Raw genomic sequence first — 20,634 nt, 5'->3', positions numbered from 1 at the left:
TAGATGATCTGTCCAGGTCCCTTCTGACTCATTGATTCTATGATCCCTGCTGGTGAAGCAAGTGGGGGGACCTAGGCAAAGGAGCCTACCCGGAACCAGCACTGGGTACCCAGCTGGAGGACAGACGAGGCGGCTGACCTCCTGGTCATCTGGGGCCAAAAGACACACTCATACAGTTCAAAGTGGGCCACCACAATGAACACATCTTCCAGGTGGTAGCTGCCCAGATGCCAGAGCTAGGGCACCAGAAGACATGGAAGCACTGCCACACAAAGGCCAGCTGTGCAGCAACAGCCCACTGGCAGCTGACCCAGAGGTGCAGGCAGCTCTGCTACAGCACCCATACCACAGCCCAGGCAGCCATGCAGTCCTCATCTGGGTCTGGCAGGAGCACAGTCATGGCAAGTCCAAGGGGGCAGATGCTGTCACAGGTGGCAGCTGGTCATAGCCAGGCAACAGTACCTACTGCCAGACTGCTACAGTGGGTAGAGGGTGCAGGGCCATTCTAGGTCAGGGTTGCTGCAGTAGTCCAGTTGGCACAGAGGGCTAATGTCCCCAGATACCAACTGGCCAGGCCTCAGAAGTCCCTGAGGGCAAGTAGCCCTGAGCTGTTTGCCAGTGCAACTTTTTATGTTGCTCGCCCCAGCCTCCAGGTCCCCCTGGCTGCAGATCCGGGAGGAGCTGGGCAGGTTCAGTTTGCCCCAAATGGCACAATTTGCCCATGCCAAAGTACACATTCAGGCACGTGGGCTGAGGCACAGATCTCCAGCACAAATTTGTGCCACTGCTATTTAAGTTGCTGGAAGCACACATGCCCCTATGGCCATGTCCAGAGAAGTGCAGCCATGCAGTATGTGGCGCCACAGACATGTCTGCGGTGCCCCCTACCACATACTCAGGTGTTCTTTGTACTGCAGCGGAGGGGTTGACACCTGGATCTTCAAGGGTCAAAAAAAACCCACGTAAAAACGAGGAGCAGCACACATGGGAACAGCATGTACTGCTCAAAACCAGAGCCTGGCCAGATGGAGCCACACACTGTCTGCCAGCCAGGTTCCAAGCAGAATTGCCACTGCTGCAGCCCCAGGACCCAAAGTAAGGCTTCTGGGGCCAGTCCGCAGCCTCCCCTGCCCCACCCAGAGTAACATGCCATGTGTTAGAGGATGCACAGCACAGGCGTTCTCCAGGGAAAACAAGGGTTTCCAGTGCTAGTTGTTCCCAGGGAACCAAACATCCAGACTCATGTGGACATGGCCTCTGTGTGCATCTTGTGAATGATGTTTGCACACCTAAGAGTGTGTTAACATTGCTTGGCAGCCTGCAGCATTCATGAAAGGATCTCAAGGCACGCTTGCTGAAAATCACTGGTCTACAACCTTAGAGCCAGAACCAGACACAGCAATCACAGGTGAGGCAGAGCAGATGCTCACAAATGGGAAAGAAAGAGAGAGGGGCACAACCAATCAATCCAAAATTCCATGGAGGAGACAGAGGAACAGGAGAGGGAGAAAACAGGCAACATCCACTTCAGCCATACCAGGACTCCATTCACCACTACTGTTAAGGTTGTGGTACGGAAGTTGTAAGGGGGCCACAATTATCTATTAGGACCATACTATTCTAAGGGTACAAAGGACAGCAAACGTTAAGAAATACTGACTGTAAGCCTTCTGCCAGGACCCAAAAGCCAGCATTTCCCCCTCACCCCTTCATCTAGCTTTCCCTCTCCCAGCATCAAGTAAAGAGGCTTTTATGCTCTCTCTCTCACACATGTCCAGGAGAGCTAGCTGTAATTTAAAAAAGCCTTACTGAGAGTACATGAACAAACCATCCTGATCTGCAGGAAGACTAGCCAAGACGACAAGCTTGGCTTAGCACAGAATTCTAAATCACAAAAAGAAATAGAAACTTGAACAGACAACTAGGGAGGAGTATAAGAATATTGCCTGGGCCTGCAGGGATGAAGTTAGGAAGGCCAAAGTGCAATTGGAGTTGCAGTTAGCAAGGGATGTGAAGGGTAACAAGAAGGGTTTCTACAAGTATGTCAGTAACAAGAAGATCATCAGGGAAAGCGTGGATCCCTTACTGAGTGGGAGAGGCAACCTTGTGACAAAGAATGCAGAAAAGGCTGAAGTGCTCAATGCCTTTTTTGCCTCAGTCTTCACAGACAAAGTCAGCTCCCAGACTACTGCACTGGGCAGCAGTTTGGGCAGGAGGCGAGCAGCCCTCAGTAGTGAAAGAACAGGTTAGGGACTACTTAGAAAAACTGGATATGTAAAAGTCCATGGGGCTGGAAGGGATGCACACAAGGGTGCTGAGGGAGTTGGCTGATGTGATTGCAGAGCCATTGGCCATCATCTTTGAAAACTCATGACAATCAGGAAAGGTCCCAGATGATTGGAAAAGGACAAACAGAGTGCTCATATTTAAGAAAGGGAAAAAGGAGGATCCAGGGAACTACAGACCAGTCAACCTCACTTCAGTCTCTGAAAAAATCATGGAGCAGATCCTCAATCCATTTCTAAACACCTGGAGGAGAAAAAGGTGATTAGGAATAGTCAGGATGGGTTCACCAGGTCAAGTCATGTCTGACCAACCTGACTGCCTTCTATGATGAGATGACTGGTTCTGTGGATGACTGGAGACCAGTGGTTGTGGTGTATCTTGATTTTAGCAAGGTTTTTGGTACAGTCTCCCACAACATTCTCGCTGGCAAGCAAAGGAAGTACAGGCTGGATGAATGGACTGTAAGGTGGACTGTAAGGCAGCTGGAGCACCAGGCTCAGAGGGTGTAATCAATGGCTAAATGTCTAGTTGGTAGGCAGTAGGAAGTGGAGTGCCCCAGGGGTCGGTCCTGGGGCCAGTTCTGTTGAATATTTTAATCAATGACCTGGAAGATGGCATAGAGTGCACCCTCAGCAAGTCTGTGGATGCCACCAAGCTTGGGGGAGTAGTAAATATGCTGGAGGGTAGGGCTAGGATTCAGTGACCCAAACAAATTGGAGGACTGAGCTGAAAGAAATCTCATGAGGTTCAACAAGGACAAGAGCAAAGTCCTGCACTTAGGACAAAACAATCCCATGTACCAGTACGGGCCGGGGGCTGACTGGCTGGGCAACAGCTCTGCAGAAAAGGACCTGAGGGTTACAGTGAACAAGAAGATGAATATGAGCCAAGAGTGTGCCCTTGTTGCCAAGAAGGCTAACGGCATACTGGACTACACTGGTAGGAGTGTTGCCAGCAGGTCAAGGGAACTGATTTTTCCCCTCTATTCTGCACTGGTGAGGCCACCTCTGAAATACTGTGTTCCGTTTTGCACCCACCCACCCCCACTACAGAAAGGATGTGGACAAATTAGAGAGAGTCCAGCAGAGGGCAACAAAGATGGTGAAGTGTGAATGGTGATGGGACACATGACTTCTGAGGAGAGGCTGTGGGAACTAGGCTTATTTAGTCTAGAGAAGAGAAGACAGAGGGAATTTAACAGCAGCCTTCAACTACCTGAAGCGGGGTTACAAAGTGGATGGAGCTAGACTGTTTTCAGTGGTGACAGATGATGGAACAAGGAGCAATGATCTCATGTTGCAGCAGGGGAAGTTTAGGTTAGGTATTAGGAAGAATTTTCTCACTAGGAGGGTAGTAAAACCCTGAAGCAGGTTACCCAGAGAGGTGGTAGACTCACCATCTTTGGAGGTTTTTAGGACATGGCTAAACAAAGCCTTGGCTGAAATGATCTAGTTGGGCACAGTTCCACTTTGAGCAGGGGGCTGGAGGACTAGATGATCACCTGAGGTGCCTTCCAACCCTAACTTTCTATGGTTCTATGTGACAGTGCCACCCTCCACCAGCAACCAAGATGAATATCAAAAGAAGGAAAAAACATAAACAGAGATATACCATGTGACACAATGCTGTGTGTGCAAAAGAGTCACTACAAGGCAACCACTGTATGAGGAGCATGAGTTCATGTGTTGCAGGATATATAACAAGGGTGCTCAACTCCCAGTCTGCAGACAAGTGGAGCCATTTCATCAAACCCACAGGACTCTCCAGAGGCCTGAAAATTGGCAATGGGACAGCAGTGGCAGTGTTAATTGCCGTTCCCTTGCCGCCAAATTTCAGGATCCATATGAAGTCCCACAGGCCAGAGTGGCCCTGCACACTACTTCAGGCATCCAGGGTGACATGGGACCTGATCCCAGCATGCACAGTCTGATCCTAGCACAGGGCGTGATCCAGCTACATAGGGGTCTGCCAAGGCATGAGGGGCCCAATCTTGCCTGCAAACTGGCCCCACGCTAGTGGGGTTAACCCCACACCTCATGTGGGGTGTTGTGCATGGGGCCGAAAGGTTGAATACCACCAATATACAACACTGCACTCTCTCTCTCTCATATTAGCTTTAAAAAATTAAGCATTTAAAGAGATATTCCAAACTTTTAAAACCAACACTTCCCCAAGAAATAAGTTTTCTATAAAGTCTGTCTTAGTGTAAATGTTCAGAGAACTTCAAAATTCTAAGAAGCACAGGAACAGTCTCCAACTGCTACAGAAGAAAGGAAAAGTAAAAAGGCACATCTCCGTGGGACAGATGTTCCTACAAGTTACATCCATCTCAGCAGCCTGTTTAGTTTTGTTAAAATTTATTCTACTTGTATGGAATGGTGTTGCAGAACTCATCACAGGCTTTTCAAAGGGTCTTTCAAGTTTTCAGGCACAGCAGACTTCCCACAACCTTTCTTAAAGCTCAAAATAAGTCGATTTTCTCTTTGTCAAGAAACAAGCTGGTCCATGGCAGGTGGACTCCTTCCAGTGACCAGACGTGAGGAGGAGAGGCAGCGGCAGAGTTCACTGGGAAATCCCAAAGCACGTAAACATTTTTAATGCCCCCACAACTAGAAGTGATGTTAAAAGCATCAGAAATTGGCCACATCAGGCAAAAATAGCCAATAACATAGCCAATAAATGTCCCATGCATGTGCACAGCCTCAGCATGCATGCAGCCAGGAGCACTGCCTGGCAGCTAAGAGAGCAGAATTGGCTGATAAGCCTGTTGTGAGGTAAGGGGGCGAGAGGGGAGATCAAGGCCCCCAGCAGTGAGGGAGGGAATGGGGCTGGGGCTGGGGCAGGCGCTGCTCAGCCAGGGTAGGGCGAGGCACAAGAAGGAGCTGCAAGCAGCTTGTCCAGGACGCATGGGAGGGGTGGCTCCTACCACTGCGCACACCCTGGGAGAGAATGGAAGATGTGCACCCCTGGATCTGCACAGGGCAGGATGGGCTACCACTGCAGGCTCAGACCAGGGCAGCGCTGGGCTCTTCCTGGCATGGGCTGGGCCGGGATATACTTGTGCTCAGAGTGAGGCTACAAGGGGGCTATGGCAAATTTTGGGGTGGCTGCAGCCTCCCCCTCCCAGTGCTGCCACTGCCCACCCCGAGCACAGCCCAGCCCAGCCTACGCCAGGAAGAGCACTGCCCACCCCAGCTGCAGCCCGCAGCAGCAGCCTGCCCTGCCCCACACGCAGATCCAGTGGCACACACCCCACATGTCCTCCCAGGCTGCCTGCAACAGCAGGAGCCACCACCTCCCACCTCCCCGGCGGCCCCCAGGCGAGTCGCTCGTAGCTCTGTCCCACGCCCCACCCCATCCTGGCTGAGCAGCACCTGCCCCAGCCCCACTCCCTCTCCATGGCGACCTCAAACTGCCCCCACTCTCACCCCTTCCCTCTCCCCGCCCCTTCCTCCACAACCAGCCACGCTCCCTGACTAAATATCAGAATCGACCAATATAACTCCTTAAAAATCAGCCATTGGTATCAGCCCACAAAATCTCTGTCACTGCACCCCTAATCACTACTGTTGTTCCAATGGTGTTCCAGTGCCTACCCATCCATAGAAAATCCCCAAACCTTTTTAGCTAATAAATATAAAGCCATTTTTAAGTGTGAAAGAAATTTGAAATCCACCAGCTACCAAGCTGAGAGCTTGAAACATGGAAGAAAATGCATCCCTTCATAGGAAGGTGACAATTTTTACCACCCCTCACGGGAAGATAGCAATTTCTGCAGTGCTATGACATGAAATGTCAAAAGGAATTCTTTTTCTATTTGATTTTACAGAAAAGGCATGTACTACCTGTTTGCCTTAAAAGCCAATCTGCACAAATATAGACTGAGACCCGAACAGATGTTATTTTGGCTGTCTGTATAGCAGCATGATCATTCTCCCCAATCTACAAGAAAGTAATTCCCTCTTTTCCTCACAAGTTAGGCAGAGTAGAGAGCACCCCAATGGCATACATTTTATCATGCAGGCTGCAGCTAAAACTTCACTCTAAGCAATGCCATCTTGCTTTCAGTAGGCCAACTGCACATTCTATAGCCCATCTTGTACTTGCACCAGGTCTACCTGAATCATCTTCTGTCAGGTGCTCCATGTTAAGAGTAGGGTCTGCTACTCGCAGCCATGGCAGCAGAGAATACATGGCTACATTTCCTAAAACAACAGTAGAAGTACCTCTTAAACACCCATAATATTGGGAAGAAACAAAGTTGTTACTTGACCAAATTTAAAAAGGCCTGATCTTCAAAATACTCTGGCATCATGCATTCTGCGCAGGCATTCTACAAACTTTCAGCAAACCACTTTCTGCAGTCCAACAACTGCAAAATATGGTCCACAATAACACCATGGTTAACAACAACATGAACCACAGATACTGCCAAATAATTGACACGTACCACCAAAGGCCTGAGCACATTTCTGGAAACCTATGCCTACCAGGCTGTCAGGGACCTAAACTCTTCCCTACCAACAGTGGAATTCCACCAATCACAGCACCAACTTCTACCTGCTAATGCCAGGGGCAGGCACTTTCTAACGGAAATAGAAAATCTCATGTGGATTAGTTACAGAAGTGTGGAGACAAGCTTCTCAAATACAGTTTCCCACATGTGTGAAGTCTAGGTTCTCTCCTAGTTTTCCTGGATCCGCATTACTATGTAGTCAACACTCTACAAAGATGGTCCTAATCAAGAACTAGGAGCTGACATCTATACTGTATTGCTCTAAAAATCTGAATTACACATGATGATTTCTCTATGCTATGTATAGAAGCAGCTTACATGATCTCACGAGAGCATGGCACTGCCTTCTAAGTGACAAGCCACTGTCCAAAGGCCCTCCACCATGGCTCATACCCTGTACATTAGTTGTGTCCAATGTGACAGTATCAATGCCATCAGAGTGGGTCCCCTGATTTCAAGATGACTTTGAGTACAAGAAGCAACATAACTAAAAGAAGCTGCCACTTCCATCCATCTATCCAGAATGCATGTAAGAGAAAAGGCTTGCAAACTTTCACAGTGGAAAGAGCAGCTCTGAAGCACTAAGGCACTTAGGGCACTAAGAACTAAGTAATATGCCCTCAGAAAGCAAGCACCTTCCCTTGAGTCCGTACTAAGAGACAACTTATGTCCTCTTTTACAGTATGGCTATTTTCACTTGAGATGAACTAGGCACCTCAAGAATACTAATTCAAGTTAATACTAGAGTGAAGACAAGTGTTTATCCTATTAGCAGAACTCCAACCAACCCAGTGCCCTATTTTAGCTGGGGAGAGAGAGGTGGGACTTTAAGGTTTGAACAAGCCATTTATTTAAAAAGCTACATGAAAATATTCACAATGAGTATGTAGCCAAGACTTGATTTTGAACTTTACATGGTCAAAAAGCAGTTTTAATACTGTATTTGCTGGGCCAAGCTAGTGAACCATGGCAGCCTGGCCAAACAATGAAAGAAGGTTCAAGATAAAGAACAGCATGTTGAAGGAAACAAATTTCAAAATGGGAAAGATACTTGAAAAATACAGAAATGTTTCACTTCACATATACATAACCAGGAGGAGAAATATGTAATAACTGAACATGCCTATAAAAGTCAGCTTAATCCAATCTGAGCCAAAACTTATAAAATGTCTTATAGTTTCTGTGTAAAGAAGTAATGCCAAAGAACTCCTAACCCACCAATAGTTTCACTACCACAAATTCTTCTCTGGCTCTGCAGATGGTAATGTAAAAAAGAAAATAATTTTCAGTTTATCTATTGAGATACAAATTCAATTTATATTGATGGGGGGGAGGGGAAGGAGCACCCAAATTAAACATGCTTGTCATTCTTTGGGTAACTTTAAGGAATTGTTGCACCCATATCCTGAGAAGAAATGCACATAAGTCATACTAAAGCTCTACTCTTGGTGTATTAATGGAACTTGAAGCTATCACAGAGCATTTGTTTTTTTATTTAATCAGAGATGTTTGCAGAATATGATCTTTAAATGAACATGAATGATAGTTTCTGAATCTGTACATATACTCTATTGCACTTAATAGTGTTTATTTCAGATATCATATCATACTTAATAAATTATGCAGATCTCTGTGGAATTAATTAATTAAAAAGCTATAAAGAAAATATCTGTATGCTGCCCAAATCCAGGACAAAACGTGGAGTTAATGCTTAGCCAAATTTCACACAAAGACCATTCAGAAGCATCAGCATTTTGGTGAAGTTCTTTCAGATACTTTTCCAAAGAAACTAAAACCCTAGCAAACAAAAAAACCCACCAGTTTGTAAGAAAAACTACTCCCTGATATGATTATCAGCTCTTACAAAAAAGCTACACATTTTAAAACAATCAGTTTGGCCACATGGAAGTGGGAAAATGTTCCCTTTTACAGTGATCACTAGTTTTTGTGCCCAAGCATAAACAAACTAGATTTTTAAAAATTACTTGGCAAATAATCTCTCTCCTTAATTTTTAATAACTTTTTTTAATTTTAAGAAGTGAAGGAATGAGCCTAATCAAATAAGTTTAATGAAAAAAAAATCTTCAATGTTGCACTTAGAAACACTGCTACTTAATACAGCTACACTTTACCCCATATCAACAATTAAACCCAAGGTCTTAATTCTGATTTCATGCACATATCAATTTCAAAAAATGGAAATATCAGCAGAGCAGAGTTGCAAAATACTGAAAACCTAGGAAACATCCATGAAATGGTAATTCAAGATTTAACACCAGAATCAAAGCCCTCTGCAATTATTAATCTAAGCCCTCTGTTATTATTAATACATTAAGTTTAAGTAACATTAACTTAACAATGCAAAAATTATGTACAGGTGAAAACCGGCCTGATTTGAAAAATGAGTGATTTAATTATATGCATTTTACCATCAAGTTTTCAGACTTGTTTGTAGGCTTCTAAAATGAAACGCACACATTTGGATATCTGAAAATGCAATTAGCAGTGTTAACACAGCTTCAATCAATAGTGGCAAGCAAGCCCAGATGCAGAAAAGTCCCACTTCCTCTGGGACCTGCAGGAGGGGATTTGGCTGTTCAAACTTGGTGGCTGTCTATAGACTTCCTTTTAGATTCTTAATTTTCTTTATGAGTTAGAATTTTTTTATCTTTAATTTCTTTCCAAATTCTTTTTTCCTTCTTTTTTGCTGCAGTAAAGAAGACAATGTACAGCAACAAAAAAGTCCGATTCCAAGAGCAGTAAAAAATTCCTTTTTCCAGCTTAAAAAATAAACAAACCATGTTACGTTTAAGTAACTCACATTATGGGTTGGTTTTTGAACTGCAAGTCTGGCAGCTTCTAAATTAAGATAATTATGAAGAAACCTGTTCACAAATTAGTTAAGCAAGCAGATGCAATATCATTTTATACAATATTTTCATTAGTACTCCCAAACTTGAATTCAGATAATAGAAGCAGCAAAATGGTTACAGAACTAAGCTAAAACTTGACACGAGCATGTCTTGGCACCATCACAAGTTAATTTTATGGGCACTTTATGACTCAGGCCCTGGGCACCACACATTTACACTGATGTCATCTACATTTGTGCACAGAACCAAAGTAAAATTACAGTGGGACCCAGCAAGGATGATCTATCCTGAGGGTGTAGAATATAGTAGACCAGGGATGGCCAACCTGTGGCACACCTCTGTGTAGCCTCTATGGCTATGTCCAGATGAGCATGGACACTTTTTTTCCCTGGGGACAAGCAGCAGCAGCAGCACACCTTGTGCCACAGCTACGTGTCCCCAGGGAACACCTGTGCCACACACCTTCTGGCCCTCTGCAGGTTACCCCAGTGGGCTAGGGAAGGCTGGCCCCAGCAACTGTGCTGGCCTCAGCAACCTTACCTGGGGTCCTAGGGACCTCAAGAAGCTGCAGCCATGGTGATCATGCTGCTTGGAGCCTGGCCAGCAGCCAGTGTGACTCTGACCAGACAGTCTCATTTTGGGTGTCGTGCATTGCCCCCCCGTGTGCCAGCCCACTTTTTTTATGTGGGTTTTTTGACCCCAGGATCTCCTAGAGTCAACCCTCTCCCCCATGTTGCAGTGTGGAGAACACCTGAATGTGTGGCGTGTGCGGCACCACATACTGCATGGCCGTGTTCATCTAGACCTGGCATATGTGTGGCAGGTGGCAGATGAGGGAGGAGACAAGAAGCATGAAGGCAGATAGGGCAGAAAACAGAAAGCAAAGCAACAGAAGGGACAGGGAGCACAGGAAAGCAAGCAGAGCAGCAGATCTAACAGGGGAAGGGGATGGAGTAACACTCAGGAAAGGTGCATGGCTAAACTGTGGCACACCTCCCAAAAAGGTTGGTCCCCACTGCAGTAAACTATTTTTGCACCTCTTTCCACTAAGTGACAGAAGCAAGCAACAGCCCGCTTGCCTAAAACAAGTGGTTCTCTACCTTTTTAGACTCAAGGCACCTCTCAAAGAATGCCAGCTCTTAGCTTCCATTCCTTTTGACTGGAAAACAACAGAGCAATTCTTTTGTTGCAAAAGAACTCAGAAAAACCACTACAGGACAGATTCCTTTTGGACCCCTATCATGTGTAGGCATTTGCACACCCAACAGCAAACATATTGTGCATCGCCCTAGGATGCTGCAGCATCGTGGTTGAGAAACACTACCTTAAGCAAAAAAGATAAGGTTCACACACGACACTTAGCCTGATAATTTAACACTTTTACTTTTGCCTTTATTTTTCCTGGAGCATCAATCTAATAAATAAAGAAATAAATAGGATTCAAGTAAGCGACACCAGGGTAGGTCCATATATCGAGTGCCCATTCCTTTTTTTTAACGCAACAGTATAAAAAGTTGAACACATCAATGCAAAAAACATAGGCCTTGTGCCAAGACCCCAGTTTCCCAACCATAAAATAAGAGTCATAATGCACATTGTTTACCACTTTGTTTCCTTAACTATTTAGATTGCAAACTCTTTAGGATAGTGACTCTCTCATTATGCATACAGAGTACAATGAGACTTCCAGGCACTACAACAATACATAACCAAGATTTTAAAAATGTGTTTATATGAAACACCCACACTTAAATAATAATTTCCTTAGGGATCTCCATAAATTATCTGGGTTTAAGCTTGAAAATGATACCAAGGCATCTAACACAGCAACTGGAAACAATGATTACCTAAGCCTCTATGCTCCCCACCCTCCAAAGAACACAGGATTGCTATCATGCAGGGATGGAGACACTCAACAAAAATTCAGTCTCTACAGCAAAGCATGCTAAACATCCAACATTTATTTGACTACTTAAGCCAACAGCGTAACTCCTGTCACCTCTTGCAGTAGCTGGGACTTTGCTGCAAAGGATAATGAATTGTGTTTATGATATTGATATGTTTTTGACAAAAGCTTTACTGGCACCACATGTGAAGTTCAGAAGTATCAAGGAAGACTCCAAAAAAACCCCACAAAATATGGAATAAATTGTGCAATGCATGGGTTAAGTGTACAACACTACAAGAAGTCAATAACAACAGAAAGAATACAGCAAGAGAAGAATAGTAGCCAACCTGAATTGCAAAAACAACTGCAGTTCACTCCTCCCTGCAAGTAAAAAGGACAAGATGCTGAAGGAGGACTCAAAGTAACTCAAAGTAAAGGCTCTATCTTACTCTCAGTACCTTCAAGTACAGCAAGATCAGGCTTTCACTCCAGAAGTCACAAACAAAAATGTACAATTTTCAAAGGTACAACAGAAGTTTGACACCAGATAGTCACTGCCATCAATGTTGTTTCTGATGAAGTAGGTTTCTGCCTGCAAAGGCTCAGGGCTCTCTGAACCGGTTAGTCTCTCAGGCAGTGGTTCTCAACCCTTCTAAAATCAAGGCAGCTCTCAGAAAATGCCAGCTCTCCATTTTTGCTCCTTTTTGACTACAGAAAAAGAACAGAGCGATTCTGTTGCAAAGAACTCAGAAAACGACCACGACAAATCAGAATCTTTGGGCTTATCTTGTGAATCATGTCTGCACCTAACAGCGCTAATGCTGTGCAGCACCCCCAAAGGGATGCTCAGGCTGCCTCAGAACCTTGGTTGAGAGTCACTGCTCCAAGGTGCCACACTGACCTACCTTATGCCTGACTTTAGATATGCAAAATAAAAAGTGAACATTTAAAATGCTATTGATAATGTATTACTGCTAAGATGCCAGTGCAATTACCTGGCAAATGAAGCACAGCAATCTGTGCTATTTATACATTTTTATTTGAAATTTAAATCCCATTTCATCACCTGCATAATCAAACAGAAACAGATTACTAGATTGCATATAAGGTTTGTAATTTGGCAGTGAAGAAAAATTTAGCATACCAAAGACTTACAAAAATCTACAGTTTTAATAAATTTTTTTTTTTTTTTTTACGAAAAGTATGCAATGCAAAGGGAGTGGGATATTTTTCTATTTAAAAACCCTAGCTCAAAGCCTTGTGGTTAAGAATGATGGGGTTACAATCTATTTTTTGTACCAGCTAAACTTTTGCTCATATTCATTACTTAAGAATCCATTACTAGTTAGGAAAACATGAACTGAACATGAACCAAGAAGCTTGCCCAATTATCAAGAGAAAGGTCCACTGGAAATCAAACCAGCGTTGCAGTGACACTGCTGCCATCATCTCACACACTTTGGACAAGGATGGCTGGCAACAGTTCTGTGCTCAGGTGCAACACGACTGCCTACCAAGAGGGAAACCCAGTGACTCCAGATTGCCAAGGTAACTCTTAATGGAATCTGAAAAAGTACCTGAGAGTTTGTATTAAACAAGATAACTTAGTAACAATCCCTTATGGTGCGCAAAGAAAACAGAAGAGAGTGCATAAAGCCACCCAAACTGAAGTTATTCAGGTAAAGCCAGAGTTAGGCCTTCAGCACGCACAAACTTAGAGGTGTAACTCAAGGTATGCACATTACAAGGTCCAACAGACCTAATGAGTCACCCCCTCAGCCTAAGACTTGGCATTAATGAAACAGCATTAGCACTAGGTTTGTACTGTAAAAAACAAAACAAAATACACAAACAAAACCCCCTAGAAAAGAACCCTGCTCCGGCTCCCTGGCTCTGTGGAGTACAGAGGTCCTGGGTCTCCCTCCCAATCTGCTCCCAGGTCTTTCTGCCAGAGGCAGGTTAATGCATTCAAAGCAAGAGGAGCGCTGTGGGGTGGGAAGGGGAAGGCCGGAGTCAGAGAGCGCGTCTGCGCCGGGCCCGTTCTACCCACCCGAACCCATTTCATAGACGGGGGCACTGAGGTCCCGGGAGCCTTAAGCGTCACGCTGCGGGGGGGTGGGGAGGATTTCTATAGGGCATCGCGCCTCGGCTGCCCCTGCCCTCCCACATGCACGGCTCCTTCCCTCAGCAAGGCGGGGACCAGGCTTACTGAAACCGTTCGGGGCCAAAGGACCGGGCGATGCCCCGGGCCTCGCGGGGAGCGGCCAAAGCCCGGCCCGGGCCCCTCCGCACTGCTGGCAGGCGGGCGGGCGGGCGGAAACCGGGGGAGGACTAGGCGGGGAGGGGTTACCCAGCCCCGCGCTCACCTCGCGCCCGGCTCCATCGCTGCCTCCAGCTCCAGCTCCTGCACGGGCGGCAGCCAGCACTGCCCGCCGCCGGCCGCCCCTCCCCCACCCCCGGGGAGCTGAGGGGGGTGGGGCGAGGCCCACCAATACGAGGCAGCATTCTCCGGCAGTCTGCGCTTGACGGGCGCGAGGGACAGCCAATGGGGCAGCCGTACGCGGCGAGGAGGGGGAGGGGGAGGAGCGGCCTGTCACTCAATTGCCCCCACCTGGGGGTCTGCGAGCGTGGTCCTTCCGCTTGGGCTCGGGCTCGACACTAGCGGAGCCGACACACACACAGACCCCAATGTGGGGGGCTGCCGCATTGTTTGCTGCAGCTGCTGCCCCGGGAGGAACAATGCGCGCTCGCCCCGTGCCCCCGCCCTGCATTCCTGGGCCTGGGGCTTTTGTTTGTCTTGCAAAGCCCCGGAGAAAGCGACAAAGCCTGGCTGGGCTCCTCCCGGCCCCCCCGCACCAGCGCCCCTACCCCGGCTCTGACCCCCGGGGCTGCTTCTGGCTCGTTTCGCTGCCCCGGGAGGGTCAGGGGCAGCTCAGCCCCTCCGTAGAGACAAGGGCAGCCCCGGGGCCAAAATCCGTGTCGGGGTTTTGAGGAGAAATCCCTGGTCAGAGCGGGATTCCCTTCCCCGGGCAGCAAAGGGGAGAGAAAGCGCCTCGGAGGTACTAATCAAACTGCTAGAAAACTTTCTGGGAGACGAGACATTTTTTTCTTTTGGTGCGCTCCTTCGTGGGCCCCCGGGCTCCGGCGGGAGAGCCGTGGGGCAGGCGCTCCCCGGGGAGGACCCGCACCAAGGCGGCGGCAGCGTCGCCAGTGTCCCGGGGACCGGGGAAGTTTCCTTCCAGTTGAACGTGTCATTTCTTTTTCTGCTCCAGCGGCAGCACAGGGGAGGATGCTGCATGAAGCAAGACATGAATGCAGATTTGTTCCAGCCCCTGGCTCCCTGGGTTTCTTCTCTGCTCCCCTCCGCCTCCTCCCCTCCCCCCACGTTACTCAGAGTCTTCAACCATTCCCTTTTTTTTTTTTCCTTTTTTTTTTTTTTTTACAATAATTTCTAGATCTTTTGCAAGTGGGGAGTAAGAGCCATTGTAATATGGCTATTTTCCTCTGATCTTAGAGTCTATAAATAATGTAAATCTGTTGAGCTGTTTATGTTTTATTTAGACCACGGCTAGGTCGACATTAAGGGGCAGAAACAATTCGATAAAGAATTCGCACTGAATAATGTGACTAGTTCTAAGGGGGGAGGGGAATCCTTCAGTCCATCCTCAGGAAACACTTGCACTGAATAATGGGACTAGTTCTGAGTATGATTATTCGGGGGCAAAATCCTTTGGTCCTTCCTCAGGAAATACTTTCACTGAATAATGACTAGTTCCAGTTCTAAGCATTATTATGTTGGGGGAAAAACCTTCAGTCCTTCCTCAGAAAAACTCTCTGAAGCCACTGTCTGCAAGATTAGGCTGTTAAGAGATATCTAGCCCTGTTCCTCCTTCTGGTTTCAATGGGTAGTGAAACTGCAGGAATAATGGAGGACCAGAATCAAGATGTGTTGGCACAGTTGTGTGTGGCAGCTTGTTGGCACAGTAACTACAGGCAGTCCTCGACTTACAACGTTTTGAGTTACAATGTTTCGCACTTACAATGTTTATAAATTGGCACCCTGTTTCAACTTTATGACGTTAGTTTCGACTTACACTGCTTGATCCGATGCGATGCCATGTGAGCAAACAAGTTTGCTGCGTCACTCATTTCCCTGGAGAACATCTGTCCAAACTTCCTTGGACATTTTCTTTAAGGAAGTAGACAAGACTCCAGAAAAACCTGCAGCCAGGACTCCTGAGAAGACTCCAGCCAAGAACCCTTCAAAAAGCCCAACCAAGAGCCCTTCAAAAAGTCCAGCAAAGTCACCTCAAAGAAGTCCTTCCAGATCAATATGATTGCTGTTTACAATATAAATACATTAATGTAGCTATATTACTCATCTATAATTGATTGAGTACAAAATTCTGGGGTCTTTTTGGTGAAAACAGGTTACCAGGCCTTGGTTCAGGAACCAATCATGTTTATAACATTGTTTCTTGTGAAAATACTGGTTCCAAGTTACAACGTTTCAACTTAAGACAGTTTTCAGGAACCAGTTGTGTCTTAAGTCCAAGGACTGCCTGTATTTCAGGTCAGTCCAGTACTTTCTAGAATAGTGTATTTGACCCCAAAATATAAAACACAAGACTAAATAATATTTCCAAAAACTAGTATGACATATTGCTGTTGCATATAAAAGTGATCTAAACACAGTTTTTAAAGGCAAAAAAAATTCAATATGACGAAAACTTAACATTGCTGAATAATGTGAAAATAAACAGTCTCACTGCAAATGATTTACAATGCCCCTAATAATCATTTCAGTGTCTCTGGTTATTAATGGAACATTGATATGTCTCAGAAGAGTTCAATGCTGAATCAGCTTTTGCAATAAATTGCTTTTCCCTCCAGCCCCAGCTTCACCCTACAAAAAGGCGTCCATATCTTGGTCTGGGAATTGATTTAAGACAACTAGAGGATATTGCAATGCACAGTATCAGATGCATTATAGATTAGTGCACATGCATTAGAGGAGCTCAGTTTCCTGTGCTCTGGCCTTTAGCTCCTATAAGCACCTGAGAATCTTTCTTCATTTTAAAAACATAAAGGCACATTCTTCTGGGATCACTGACTTTTTGAAATTTTATTTGAGTTTTATTTCTTTTACTATTTTACCAAATCAATGTATTCAAACTGCTGGAATACAGAGAAACTAATGGGTTTTATGAAGCTGAGAAGTACTAATTAACTACTAAATCTGTGAAAGACAGATGCAATTTAAGTGCAAAGTATCATTAGTAGAGTCTTGTTTGTAACCAGGTTTGTGAAAAATAAACAGAAAAGCAAGTAAAAGGTAAGATAACTTTTCAGGACACCTTTTTCATGAACTAAAAGGCCTGTAATCGCACTGGGTAATGAGCAAGGTCCATTGACTTTATACTCAAGCATTTAACTTCTAAAGCACCTTTTTTTTCTCTAGGCTGGCTTTTGCTCCATGGTCCAGAAGGCCTCTGTGCTAGAATATCATGAGAGGCATGAACCGACATAAGGTTTTGGAACCAGTAAGAACCTATCATTTGAACAGACTCCCTTTTGAAAAATGAATATGCAACAGCAATCAAGAGATTTTCAAGACAAAAATTAAAATCCCAAATAATTTAAGCTAAATCATTAAAGACTTATGGTCCAGCTATTCCTGCACCTATCTGATACCAGACAGTACCTGATGCAATAGAGAAAGGTGAAAGGAACATAACAGAGGGCAAGTTTGGAAAATCCTATGTGCAGATGTCATCTCTTAATTCAAACCAGTTGGCATCTGGTTTGTGCTTTGACAACTAAGCTTTGTAACACTTCAAAAAACTATTTCTCTGTCAATTTTTTTTATCTGACCCATGAAGGATTCACTATGGAAAGATATTCATTTTGGGAAATTTAGTTTACTTCTGGGGGAAGGCAAAGTACAAAAAGCTAATGAATTAAAGAATTATTAGGCTATCAACAACCAAGCTACAAACAAATCAAACATTATCATGAGACATGTCAGGTAACTAGGGACTTCCCAAAACTCAGTCTCTAAACCCATCTGACTAATGCATTGCTGTCTGTTACTTTCTCTTCTCCTTTTGCTGGAGAGCATCTATTTTTACCTAGTAAGAGATCTGATTGGTTTTTCTTGGCATTATAATTATTTTCCATCCTTCCAAAATCCACTGTCATAACACTGTGAAAGACTCAGAAATATCAGGAATGAACTACTGTATCTATGATAAGCATATATCAGGTAGAAACCCTGGGGATCGTAAAATAAAAATAAGAGGAGAAAGCACTGTCTGCAAATGTTTGATTCTTCTTCCCTTGTACATTTTCTAGCCCTTTCTTCAAGCTAGTTCTCAAAGTCCCCTGTCACTGGGCTTCGCTACTTCCCTTGGGAGCCTACTTCCTTTCCATAACCTAATAACTGTCACTGCCCAACCTATGTTTTTCCTTTCTCAGTTTCACTGCATTAGTACTGGATATATCCCATGTAACAGAGCCACTAACTCATCTGTCTCCTTAGTGCATACAGCTCTGCATAGGTAATTCTTTTAATCTTCCCTTGTAAATCAATTCCTCTAAGCACCCAATTGTTTTCCATCCGGTTCAGCAATATCTCTACAGAAACAGGGGCAAAGTGAGGATTCAAAGGCATAGATGGCAGATGTTCCCAATGAGTTTTGGTGAAGTTAGGAACATAATTGCTATATGTCCCTTTGAAAATCCCCTTGCCAGCGCACACAAGTGGATGATGTTTCAAGGATGCATCAAGAGAATCAAGAAACACCCCATCCATCACAAGAAGTGCATGTCAGTGGGTAGCACCTTACATGATGGTACTCTGAGAAAGTGAGTTACCTAAAAGATGAGAAGGAAGAGTGAAACCTATACTAGGGGTTGCTGAGGGAGGGGAGCTAGCCACTAAGAAAGCAAAACAACTAAGGTAGATTGTTAGCTTACAGTTCATTGTTGTAATTCACAGTATTTTGATTGCAGCCAGGTTGGGGGAGGAGAAGAGGGGAGGGCAGTGGGACACCCTTTGTGTCAGAGTTAAATATTAAATGAAAAGGTTATATTCTGCTGTCATAAGGCCTTCCATAATTGCTCATGGTCTGCTTTAACATGTATGGAATGATGGTCTCAAAGCTGCCCCGGTCCTTTCCAGATAGTACTTTATTACCTACACAAATGCATTTAGAATTATGGCCAAATCTTCACACTTTTTGAACATGCTCAAAGCTTAGAATTGCTGATATTAAAGAAGAAATTTAAGTAGTAGGCCCTAAGTGTCATGCAATGAAGAAGCCCAAACATCCTTCTTCCAATATAGGGACCCAGAGTCCTGGGAATTTAACAAATGCTATATTGTACAGATTATGGTTTTTAGCTTATTCTTTAGTTGTTTTAAAACATGCAATTTTATTGTATTTCCTCATATATTATAACACCTCCCCCAAAGAAATCAGGCCCCCAAAATTGTATGCTTGTATTAAGTGCTGAAGCTGTTTTTCTGTCCTGGAAAAAAAACCCACCCTACTTTGATTCTTGTTCCACAGTATAGCAATTGTTGCATTACTAATTAGGCAGCTGAGGGAGTCAATTGACTTCATGACTCACTGTTCTTCATGCCAGAAGTGTTAACAATCATCTCTCCTTTTCCATTAATCAGGCTAAACTTTCTTAAGGCAATTTGATTGCCTGTGATCTGTTTTTGGCCTCTCTTCCTACAGCCTTGGAGACTGTGGGTTTTTTCCCCAAAATTATAGATCTATCCGCAGAGACTAGCCTTCATCTGCAGCTAGGATTTCAGCTTTAGTTGAGCAGGAAAGGGAGGATCATGCATCTGCAGATTAGGCTCTGTCCCTCCTCTATGCAGCAAGGACAAAAAGACTCAGAAAAAATCTTTTTTTTTCCATTGTGCTTTTGAAAAAACAAGGTGGATATTGTATTCTGGGGCATGTTGCATGCAAGAATATACAGTACTTCCTTTTATACTTCATTTCACTGACTGAAGCTGTTCTTCATGCCATAGGTGTTAATAATGTTAGCTATACCTTAGATTTGTAATGTTTGCAAGGAAAATCTACATTATTCCTTAAGATACTATCTACATTGTAACATAAGAAAAAGAAGGACATTTCTATATTGGACCTCACCCTCTCCCTGTATTGTACAAAACCTGTTGCCAAGTCTAGTTAGAATCTTCCATCTCCACAGAGTGAAGCATCAGCTCCTTTATGTATTGGTCAAGAACTTAGCTCCTGCAAACTGCAAAGGATTCTGGCACTCAGGTAACCCCACTGACTTCACCCGGGATACTGACATGCTAAAAATTGAGCAGGTGTTTGTCTGGACTGAGTCAATGTGCTCATCACCTAGGGAGGTTAACCCAGAATTGAAAGAACATTAAAGATGAAATTTTCAGGAGATAATTTTAATTATGCCACTCCAAGATGTATGGATGCTTATGATTCCCACTTAAAAAAGGCTCATGTGTAAATTCCCAAATGCACAAATAAATCCTACACATGTGCATGCAAACTGAAATATGCAAGAGGTTTTGTACTCATAAGTGTTTTGCACATAAGGCAAGCAGGAGTGCACAACTTGAAAATGCAATCCAGCCTTGCTAAAAAGGTGAGGTTACATTGTATAGTAATCATTATATTTCTTTTCTCTCTGATTTCATAGTGGGAAATAATGTACAAAGGGAATGGGAAAAAGGCAATCTCCTCTAGCAGCAGATTTTCAGCTGTAGGAAGATAATGTTCTTTAGATAATTGCAAGTGGTATTAATTGGTAAAGGAGGCAATGAATTAGCAAGTATACTAAGGCACAGCAAAACCCTTTCATAAGAAAAAGAAAATAGATTAGCAAACCTGAAGGAATATAGGTTGAAAACCTTCAGCACAGAGAGAAAAGAGAGCTTCTGAAATGCAGATGCTAAGGAGGAAATGAAAAAAAATTACTTGGCTAAATCTAACTGGAAATTGAGCTGGATAGTTTCTCTCAGCCATACATCAAACCAGCCTCCAAATCTCAAGAAACAACAG

The 20,634-nt window shown here is 44.5% G+C and overlaps 1 protein-coding gene across 2 annotated transcripts in view; it reads right to left on the bottom strand.

Moving 5' to 3' along the window:
• The window catches only part of WASF3 (WAS protein family member 3), a 169,232-nt gene extending 155,231 nt beyond the window's left edge, over positions 1-14,001 (bottom strand). For both annotated transcript variants that reach the window (XM_019525202.1, XM_019525205.1), the window contains exon 1: positions 13,930-14,001. The gene's annotated coding sequence lies outside the window, so the exon portion shown is untranslated. The remainder of the gene's footprint in view (positions 1-13,929) is intronic.
• Between the last annotated feature and the right edge of the window lie 6,633 nt (positions 14,002-20,634).

Source organism: Gavialis gangeticus, unplaced genomic scaffold (assembly GCF_001723915.1).
Source record: "Gavialis gangeticus isolate Ggan-Ray unplaced genomic scaffold, GavGan_comp1, whole genome shotgun sequence".
In the NCBI taxonomy this organism is placed as follows: domain Eukaryota; kingdom Metazoa; phylum Chordata; order Crocodylia; family Gavialidae; genus Gavialis; species Gavialis gangeticus.
Note: the sequence above shows the minus strand (reverse complement) of the source record. Positions and strands in the feature narration are given on the sequence as shown.